General features: G+C 40.8%; 1 protein-coding gene across 1 annotated transcript in view; it reads right to left on the reverse strand.

Annotated features, from left to right (window-relative positions):
* MID1 (midline 1) overlaps positions 1–9,306 on the reverse strand; it is a 250,762-nt gene extending 241,456 nt beyond the window's left edge. Inside the window, exon 1 of the mRNA XM_071748004.1 lies at positions 9,174–9,306. The gene's annotated coding sequence lies outside the window, so the exon portion shown is untranslated. The remainder of the gene's footprint in view (positions 1–9,173) is intronic.
* Between the last annotated feature and the right edge of the window lie 718 nt (positions 9,307–10,024).

Below are 10,024 nucleotides of genomic sequence, written 5' to 3' on the forward strand. Positions count from 1 at the left end.
TGCTTGCTTAAATTTACAGAGATGGTGCTGTTCTGGTTTTTTATGACTACATCACATAACACATACAGTAGTAGGAACGGGAAAGTGTTTTGTAAACAGCAGCAATTTCATATGTGTAACTATTCCCACTTTAGCCATGATTTTAGTACATTTTACACTCATTCGTGTAAGCTCTGTATTTGTTGTTACTAAGTGCTAATGGTAAAAGGAGAGTCTTGGCAATAACTCTTGAAACGAAAAACTGGTTAGAAGCTAAAAGCAAAGCAGCCATTCAAAGTTTCCAAATTCCCAAGTAATGAATCTACAGTATTAGAATGAATGAAGGGGGCAGCAGTGGGCATCCACTGTCTTGTACACTGTGGACATAACACCAGCCTGAGGCTAAACCTGTTCTTCCCTACAGATAAGGGTGAGGCATCTTACTCTTCTAGTCTACTAGTACCTAGTTAGATTATGTGAACTGGGGACGTAAGGTGGAGATAAAGAGCAGATGCAGGCCCAGCTCAGGCATTGCTATGGCACTGGGACACAGACATGTTGGGGTCTGAAATCGGGACACATTTCCAGATTCCATGCTAGGGGGACAGCCAATGTCATAGGAAGCAGCCACAGAACTCTAGGCCTGAGGTCTGTCTAGGATAAGGCAGAGGGATGGGATGTCATCCAGAACCTGGAGAAACTGGAGGGGTGGGCCCAGGTGAACCTCATGAGGTTCAACAAGACCAAGTGCAGGGTCCTGCACCTGGGTCAGAACAATCCACATTATCAGTACAGACTTGGGGATGAGGTTTTAGAAAGCATCCCTGCAGAAAAGGTCTTGGGGGTGCTGATGAATGAAAAGCTGGACAGGAGCCAGCAGTGCATGCTTGCAGCCCAGAAGGCAAATCACATCCTGGGCTGCATCAAAAGACCCGTGGCAAGTAGATCAAGAGAGGAGATGATTCTGCCACTTTCCTCTCCTCTGGTAAGACCTCACCTGGAGTGATGCATCCAGGTCCGGAGCCCTCAACACTGGAAGGACAGGGATCTGATGGAGCAGGTCCAGAGGAGGGACATGAAAATGATCTGGGGGGTGGAAACACCTCTTCTACAAAGACAGGCTGAGGGAGCTGGGGTTGTTCAGCCTGGAGAAAAGAAAGCTCCAGGGAGATCTAATAGCAACTTTCCAGTACCTACCTGAAGGGACCCTACAGGAAGGCTGGAGATGGACTGTTTATAAGGGCTTGTAGTGACAGGACCAGGGGCAATGGTTTTTATTTAGAGAAAAGTAGCTTTAGAGCAGATGTTGGGAAAAAGTTCTTTACCATGAGGGTGGCTGAAAAATGGGTGGTTGCCCAGGGAGGTAGTTGAGGCCTCATCCCTGGAGATACTCAAGGTGAGTCTTGATGAGGCTCTGAGCAACCTGACCTAGTTGAGGGCATCCCTGCTTACTGCAGGGGGGCTGGACAAGGTGACCTTTAAAGGTCCCTTCCAACACAAATTATTTTATGATTCCCTGCTCATAAGGAGGATTCCTAGATCATCCACAACAGGTATTTTGTCAGTCTATGAAGAATTTACAAAGGCAGATCTGACAACTTCTTTGAGTAACCCATTGCAGTGCCAAAGTACCATTGCAACTCTAACATTCTTCTTAAAATGTAACAAAACCCACCATTGCTGCAAATTGCCTTTTATTCCACTATCTGTGAGATGAAGAAGAATTGCCATCATATTTCTAACCGTGTCTGTGTATTACAGCATATTTTATTCTCTTTTCTAGACAGTAATTCCCCAAGCTGAGATTGTGCAAGTAGCACTTTGATAGTGAAACCAATGAGTTGCCCAGTTGTAGCAGCCCTCCCCAGATCTGGTGTGCTCACCTTTTATTCTCATATGAAGGTGGCAGTGAGCAGCAGGGAGAGCTCAGCTTATCCTTCATCCTCTGGGTGAAGGCAGCTGGACAGTGTATTAGTTCATAAGAGTCCTTGTACAGGATACTCTGGGAATCCAGATTCTGAATAAAACACACTCAGTTCCTGCAGCCTACATCATGGTTTCAAGTTGCAATTTTTTGTTTGCTTTCCATTAATCTTTCTCCAGTTTGTTGGTATATTTCTTAAAGTATGATGTATAAAACCAGATGAAAAATTCAGGCTGGGGGGTTATCACAGTGGAACAGGGAAAAATGATTATCTCAGACTCGCTTCTACACAGTACCTCCAGTAATGTCTCCCAGAATGGCTTTCACATTTCAACATTTGGTCACATCCGTGGTTTGTGTTCATTTTCTAATCTGCAGTAGGCCAGATACTCCTGCTGACTGAATTGTTCCCCATTTTCTATAGACAAATTATTTTCTTCTCTGACTCTAGCAACTTGTGCTTCTTTTGCCTCCTTTATTCTATGATTTCAGAACAGCTTGCCAGTTAGTCAAACTACTTTCCAATTTAGTTATAGCTCCCTTAGCCTGGGTGATGTACTGGAAACCTGGCAGATGATACTGACTCCATCAATTAAACTTTTCACTTATGTATCCCTTTCCAGATAGTTTTTTATTTTAATTTTTATTATGTTACAGCAATTCTGCATAGCTCAAAACCTTAAAGTGTCTGTGAGTGACTAAAAGCCTGTTAAGCTGATGACTCTGCTTGATGGTAATCTTACATTTTCTCCTCACATTTTGTTTCATTAGTTCTCATGTGATGCGAGCAAAATGTTCAAATTGAACTCTTCATGGAACAGAAACATAAGAACTCAAACCTTCAAGGCACATTAGGTTAACTTACATGTGAGCTTACATTTTAATTTTGAAGCTACCAACTGTAAGCCATTTCACTGAGTTAATTTTAATTAATCTGAAGCAAAGCAATCCTGTTGTGCATTCCAGCAATGTGAAATGGTGCACATTAGAACAAAAGATGTTAGGTCGTAGTACACCCATGGACTTATGGGGTATTGCCAAAAAGTTGCTGAGAGTAGCAGCTAATTTTTTTTCAAATTCCAGGTAACCTTTCAATTCAAGAGAGTACTATAGACTATATACAGTGATATCAAAATGAATCTCTTTTTTCTTAAAAGTGTTTGGCCCATCTCATGCCATGACTATAGTGAGATTCTAAAATAAAGGATATAGATATTTCATCTTTCTGTTTTCTAACATCAAGTGCATTTCTCTGTTCCCATCGTTGTCGTATATACCCATAAAGATGCATGCCAGTTTCACTGCAATCTTTTCTTCTGTACTGACATTTACATGACTGCCTTCAAACCCCTGAAAAACCCACTAAAACGTGAAATATTGGTGAGTCCAGACATGAACTTGTCAGTTTTCTCTTCTGTATATATCATGGATGGCATCCCCGCACTCCAGACATTTTACTGACACAATTTAAGGTTTCTTTGGTAAACTAATCATACAAGCTGGTTGAGTCCAGTGATTTACATCATGTAAAAACAGACCATCTTAAGCAACACATGTGCAATAAAAGCAAACAGATGTTTGTAGTCTAGCACTGCTCTAATGGTGGTGGTATGGCAAGGTATCAAAGGCAAAGTGCGGCGTAGCCAGAATTGCCCACTGGAGTGTTAAGCCCAGCTGCAGAACTTTGAGCTCACAACCAATGGGGTATCCCAAACCACCCTGGGGTGTGCTGCCACACTTAAGGGAAGAATTCACAATTAACTGCTAATGCCTAAACTCCTCAGCTAAAACGGGGTGGAATTTCTAGGGAAGGAGACAAAGATATGAAAGGTGTAGTAAAACAACGGCTCATTTTACAGAATTAACCTAGCAGAACACTAGCGTTGCTTCACACAGAGTGAAATAAAATGTGCCCCCAAAAATCTACCTCAAGAGGCCTCATCTGAGTTTTTCTATGGAATTTTCCAGGCTGGGCAGTTAGAAAAAAGAAGTAGATTCTCAGCAACAGGAGCACATGCATCACTAGAGGAGGACAGTGGATGAGTTGTGGTGCTTCCAAGCTGATACCCTGAGCACTGTGCAATGCAGTGCTCTACCAACACCAGAGCTCTCTCTCAGCCTGTCAGAATGACTGGAACTTTGTGTGGAGTATCAGTGTGTCATTTCACTCATGCCACTGAATGTGAACATAACCTAATCCGAAATGAAGCTGAACTTAGTAAACCGAAATCTAACAAAGGCAACTCATGTTTTTCTTTTTTTGCCGTCTCCCTAAATCTGACACTCAGAGCACCAATATCAAAACTGGTGAAACTACTAAAGGAAAAAAAAAAAAGTGCAACTTTGCACTCATCCCTTAAAGAAGTTTTACAAAAATCTATAAAAGGAAGATGTTGATTTATTCAGGAAAAATATTATGAGTGTCAACTGATTTACCTAAAAGCAAATACCAGTTGTTCCAGCCTCTGTGCACGCAGTCACATGAGAATAATAACTTCTTACTTAAAAAAAAAAAAAAAAAAATCAGCAGAGAAATTAGGCACACATGAAATGGAACATGTGTTACAATCCCAGATACAGATACATCGGGAAACAAGCATCTGTTTATGTACGGACTTTCAGCCTTTCAGCCTCAAGTATGTTCTTAAATATCTTGCTGAACATGTAATACATTTAACATGAAAAAAATTAAAATATGGAACAACACCAAATTTGTCAAGAAGCAGTTCGGAATTCCTTTAATTGGTTGCTACACCATCAAAAACTAGACTTAGTATTAGTATTTTTAATGAAAGAAAAAACTCACCAACACAACGGGGAAATAAATTCTAAGCAGCTGGAAAACCCAGATCCTAACATATGTTGCATATTTTCAATACCCTCCTGTATGAGTCTCAAAGTAGCATGTATGTCTAAACTCTAACTCTGATACATAGTTTTGAAATATAACTTGGCATTATTACAGAAAAAAGAAATAAATTCAAAGGATAAGCTTTCACAAATAAAACTACTTGTGAGATAACATAGGATTAGGGAATTTGGGGGGCTTAATTTTCAATAGTTTTCTGAACTTTTCAGACTGAATAAACATACAAGACGTGAAACTGCTTTTTTATCGTGACATCTTCACAGACTTCATCCTTCACGTTTCTTAACCCGTTTTAATTAAAGCACTAGTATTTTTCCTGTCCTAAACAATTACATTACACATTTGTGCAATGTAAATACAGACCCTGTAGACTTTATTTTCTAATGGAGGGCACAGTTGATTGTCCTCTGATCTGAGACGGGGCTGCTCCTCAGCTTTAAAATGCCATTTTTTTGCCTCCTTCATTTGCAAGACCCTTAAGCACCCAGGCTCCCAGGCCCTGCAATGCAATGCTAGGCTGGAGGCTTCTAGCAAGGAACACAATGTCTCATTTTTAGGTTGTGGTTGCAGACTGGGATCAGCACAACCATATCCTCAAACCCAGTGGCGCAGCAGAGCCAAGCGAGGGGCTGTGGAATGAGGGCAGCAGCTGGACTAGGAAGCACAGCTAAAATCTGGGACGGTATTTTTAACTTTAGACTCCAGATATATTTACTCGAGGGTGGAACAAGAGAAACACACGAGTTTAAAAGAATGAAAAAAAGAGAAGGAGCTAACGAAGCAACGTATATTTTTGTGGATTACATGATCTCCGGATAGCAGCATGAGGCAGATGAACTGGGTAGACAGATTCCAGTGCCCTTCCTATAATTCTTTATCATGCATCACCAAAGCTAAGGTTTAACCTCATGCAATACCATGAACTCTATAGAAGAAGTGCTCTTGCCCCACTCTCTGGACACCCATCTACCTCTTGTGTTATTCTTAAGAGACTTCTTGCTTAGAGCTCTGCAACTGCAGATGGCAATTTTCAATTAGGTATGTGCTTCAGGGGAAAAAAGGAATTTACCAAGGTCACTTAAGGGCAATGAAATCACACATGCCATATAAAATGCTTACACTACAAAATGATAGCATAATGGAATGGTAAAGCCTTTAGCAAAATCCTAAAGGGAACATGCAACTAGTACAGCATGTTCTTTTATTATTTCAAGCTCTCCAGTTACACCTCTAAAAGCTTAGACTTTTTTTTTATTGAAAAAGTGAGGAGATATCAGGAAAAAAAAAGGACTTGCCCAGCCACCTCTTACCAATGCGCAAGAGCACTCAGCTTCAAATTATACTTAGATCAGAAAATGAAAGTATGAGGTGATAGTTCCAAGTCAAGCAAGCATACAAACAAAATTTTATGTTTGCGGGATAAGTAGGTTATTAAATGTGAAAAATAATGAAAACTTTTATAATGCTTTTTCACAGCTAAACAAAAAGTAATTATGCTATATGCTAAATACATTAAGTACTCTCAGATTTTAAATGACAAATAAATAGTAATTGTCATAAGTTTAGCCCATCAGTAATGTAACAGGGACACAAAAGATGATTTTGGTTCAAGTAATCAAAGCTTTTGCCATACCTCTACATAAATTGGTGCTTCTCAACTCTGGCATACAGACAAAAATTTCAATCAGTCATGCATTAAACTTCAGGCTGTCAAAATCAAGTATTTGTGTTTTACTTCAGTCTTATCTCAGTTACACAATCAAAGAGGGTACCATAGGTGTATTCACAGACTTCTGCACTCAGTGCCTTTGCTTGGGTTCGGCATATTCATTTCCAAAATATACAGTCCAATCCCATACTATTACTGTATCCCAAACAGAGCTCTGTTATTAAAACTAATATCTAAAGAATCCTTTAATGAACGAAAATTAATCTTTAAACAAAGTCATAATGAATGCTAGCTCTTTTTTTAATCACTGAATGAAACACATCACCTATTAACACGGATTGGAGACCAGTGCCTAGGGTAGAAGGCTGGTTTGCAGAAGCTCAGGCAGGAGAAAGGGTCATTGTTTAACCCATCCATAGCTACTGGGTTTTCTTGTGAACTGAGAATACATGAGGTCTTCCTTTTAATGTAAACTGCTTCATCTACTTTGCATTTCTTTCCTCACTGTAAACAAGGATAAAATGTCCCTAGGAAATAACTTCAAGACATATATCCTGGTTTGAAAAAAAATTAATTTTTGTTCATTCAGGCCAATGAAAACTCATGCAACACCAGAGATCAACCACAGGTAAAAAACCCAGGGCAGACACTGGTTTTAGGTAGGTCCCACAGGGATGCTGTAGGATCTGAAGTCACACCATTACGCATGCTGTGAGTGGCAGAGAAGAGCACAAGGGACACACTGTGGCTGAAAGGCATAAGATCCTACACTGACCCTTGTCTCCATAAAACTGTCCTAGGGGCAGTCTGCAGCCAGGATCAGTCCCACACCAGTGTGGCCACACAGACAGCTGCTTAGATCTCAGGGCAGAATAAACTCATGTCAACCCTGAATATACTGTGTAGACTTTGAACTGGATTTCTAGCTCACTTTGAAAGGATCATTAATGATTGCAGCATAGACACTAAACTGATGGGGGCTCTACATTTTAGTGGAGAGACTCAAGAAAAGGTAATTTAAAAGCATGTTTCCCCTGGAGCCTTCTGCTCTTTAAAGCCTCTTTAAAGAGTCACACTTTGCTAACTGACATCCCTGCTAAAAGTCTTTCTTCTGTGTTCCTACACAATCCACAGTAATAAAGGTTATCCACAAAACCACAAGGATAAGAAGTAAGACAAGTGAAATTTACAGTTCTAGACCACCAGCCCTACTTCCTTTTCTGTGCTGACTTTCACCAGGACCAAAGATGCTTTATGACAATGAACCCATTAGCTTTAGCCCTGAAGCAATGTTTAGGAACTTGCTATCTACTTTGTAATGTTGATGGTCCTATAAATGTCTCTTATGGAAACTACTATGGCTATTCTGTGTCATTCCCATTAATACCTAAACATAATCACAAAACATTCAAAGTCAGGAGTTAAGAAAAGTCTTACATATAAATTAATGAGAATCTTGGTCAACATGAGTTAATTTTAATTCTGACAGCTCTGTATTCTGAATGGATTTTAGCCAGGTAGTACCATACTACTAATTTGAATTAGACGTTCATTCATAAAAATTAGAAATGAGTAGAAGGAAGAGCATTTTTAAATAATTATCATCTTTACTGTAAGCTTCTAAACCCCTAGTCATAGGAATGTGTTTTACAGATGTAGCTACAGCTTTCATGACTCGTGCATTCACATACAAACCAATATATGATTAACAGTGAAAATGAATGAAAAGAAATAGTATATCTACCAGTTGCTAAGATCAGAAAAACAAAATCATTCTGAAAATCAATTTCACCTGTTTCTGACTGGTTCTCTCCATTTCACTTTTTTTCTTAGAAGGTATTTCTCAGGGAAATCATCTGAAAGAATCTTTCGTTTCATACCTTTCATCCCATAACTGCACAAAAACTGAACGAACTTCCAAACTTAACAATGCATCAGCATTAAACAACTTTAAGAATAACTTTAAATAACTTTTTAAATAACTTTATTTTTCATTATGTCCTGACGGAAATCTTCAAGCAACAATCAATCTCTCTGTGAGGCTTTTACCAGGAGCCTGTTGCAAGGCTATCAGAATATGCAAATACCTCCTAAGAAACACATACCCTTGTTTTGAACTGGGGTAATCCCTATTGTAGAAGAACAAGTTTCGCTTACATTTCCTAGAACAGTACCTGCAACTTATTTCTTAACTCACTGCAAAATCTTTATTGCTGTATGAACTCCCTGTATTCCAGCAAACACATTCCAGCTATACTGACGGAGCTGCAGTCACACACATCAAAACGAAGTACTCCGAAAACCCTTGGAATGCTAAAAGAGCACATCTCTTGCAAGCTGTACATTTTCAGGTAATAAACAGATAAATAAAGGACTTCTTTTCCCAGACACGTTAGGTTCATCCTAACAGCGTGCATTTGCAGAGCTTCAGACAGCGAACCAAAGCATCTCAGCCTTATTCCCAGTCTCAGCTCACATCTGTGTTCCATCAGAGATAAAGTTTTGAGAATCTCTCCGGTAAAAAGAAGGTGCATCCGAACTAGAAGCGCACGGCACGTCAGAAAAAGTTGCAGGACTCGTTCTCAGAGCTGCAGCTGCTCTGCCCAAGAAACCCGCTTCTGCTTTGCAGCCCCCCGAAACCGCGCAAGCCATTTTTAGGAGAGAACAACAGCTGCAAGAACAGCTCTGGCTCCGAGTCTCTAACACTGCCACCCTCCAGCTACCTGACGTACCTGCTTCTCCATTTTTCCCCCCTCTTGACAGTTTTCTTCTTTTCTCCCGAAGCTGCAGCGGAGCGCGGTGGGGCGGGGGGGACGGTCCTTGCCGGGCCGGCGCTGCGCTGCCGGAGCCGGGGGGCTGCGCTCCGTCCAGCCCCTGCGCACCCCTTCCCCTCCCTCCCTCCCACCCACACGGGCTCGTCCCCCTCTCTCACACACACAGACGCGCGCACACACACACACACTCTCTCTCTCACAAACACACACACACACACGGGGCAGTCCCCAGCCCTGCCGAGCTTGTTTAAGTCCAACAGGTTTCCTTATATAGGTAAACACCAATTGCATTCCTGGTGAAAGAGGCTATCCGGCAGTGAGCTTCACTTAGTTAACTCCACAGATACCAAACGGGGCAGAGTGCCCGAAGTTTTGCGAGCACAGCGCTGCCAAATGTCTCCTGAGGGGAGAAGGCTTCCCTCACCGCAGCTTAGTGCCTATGGAAGTATTCCATTACTTAAAGCTGTAGTAATACTGAGGACTGTGGTAGGATATTTTTGCAGAATGCCCACCTTATCCTACATTTGACTCCAAGAAAAATACACTACATGACAAAAGTATGTCCATGTACACTCTGACAGCATGAAAATAATTCCAGTGCTATCGGCATTTTCATATGGAAAGTTCCATAAATCAAACTTAGGCAAAAAGGTAAGGAAACGAGAATTGCAATGCTGATATCAACAGAAAGAAGCTGTGTCAGAAGACCTTGTTTTACACCTTTCCAGTTCCTTTTCTAGATAATGCAATAGTTAAGCTTCTGGAGACAGATCTTTCTTTGTTAGAAAGCTGTGATGGCAATATACAAA

Source organism: Heliangelus exortis, chromosome 1 (assembly GCF_036169615.1).
Source record: "Heliangelus exortis chromosome 1, bHelExo1.hap1, whole genome shotgun sequence".
Lineage (NCBI taxonomy): Eukaryota > Metazoa > Chordata > Aves > Apodiformes > Trochilidae > Heliangelus > Heliangelus exortis.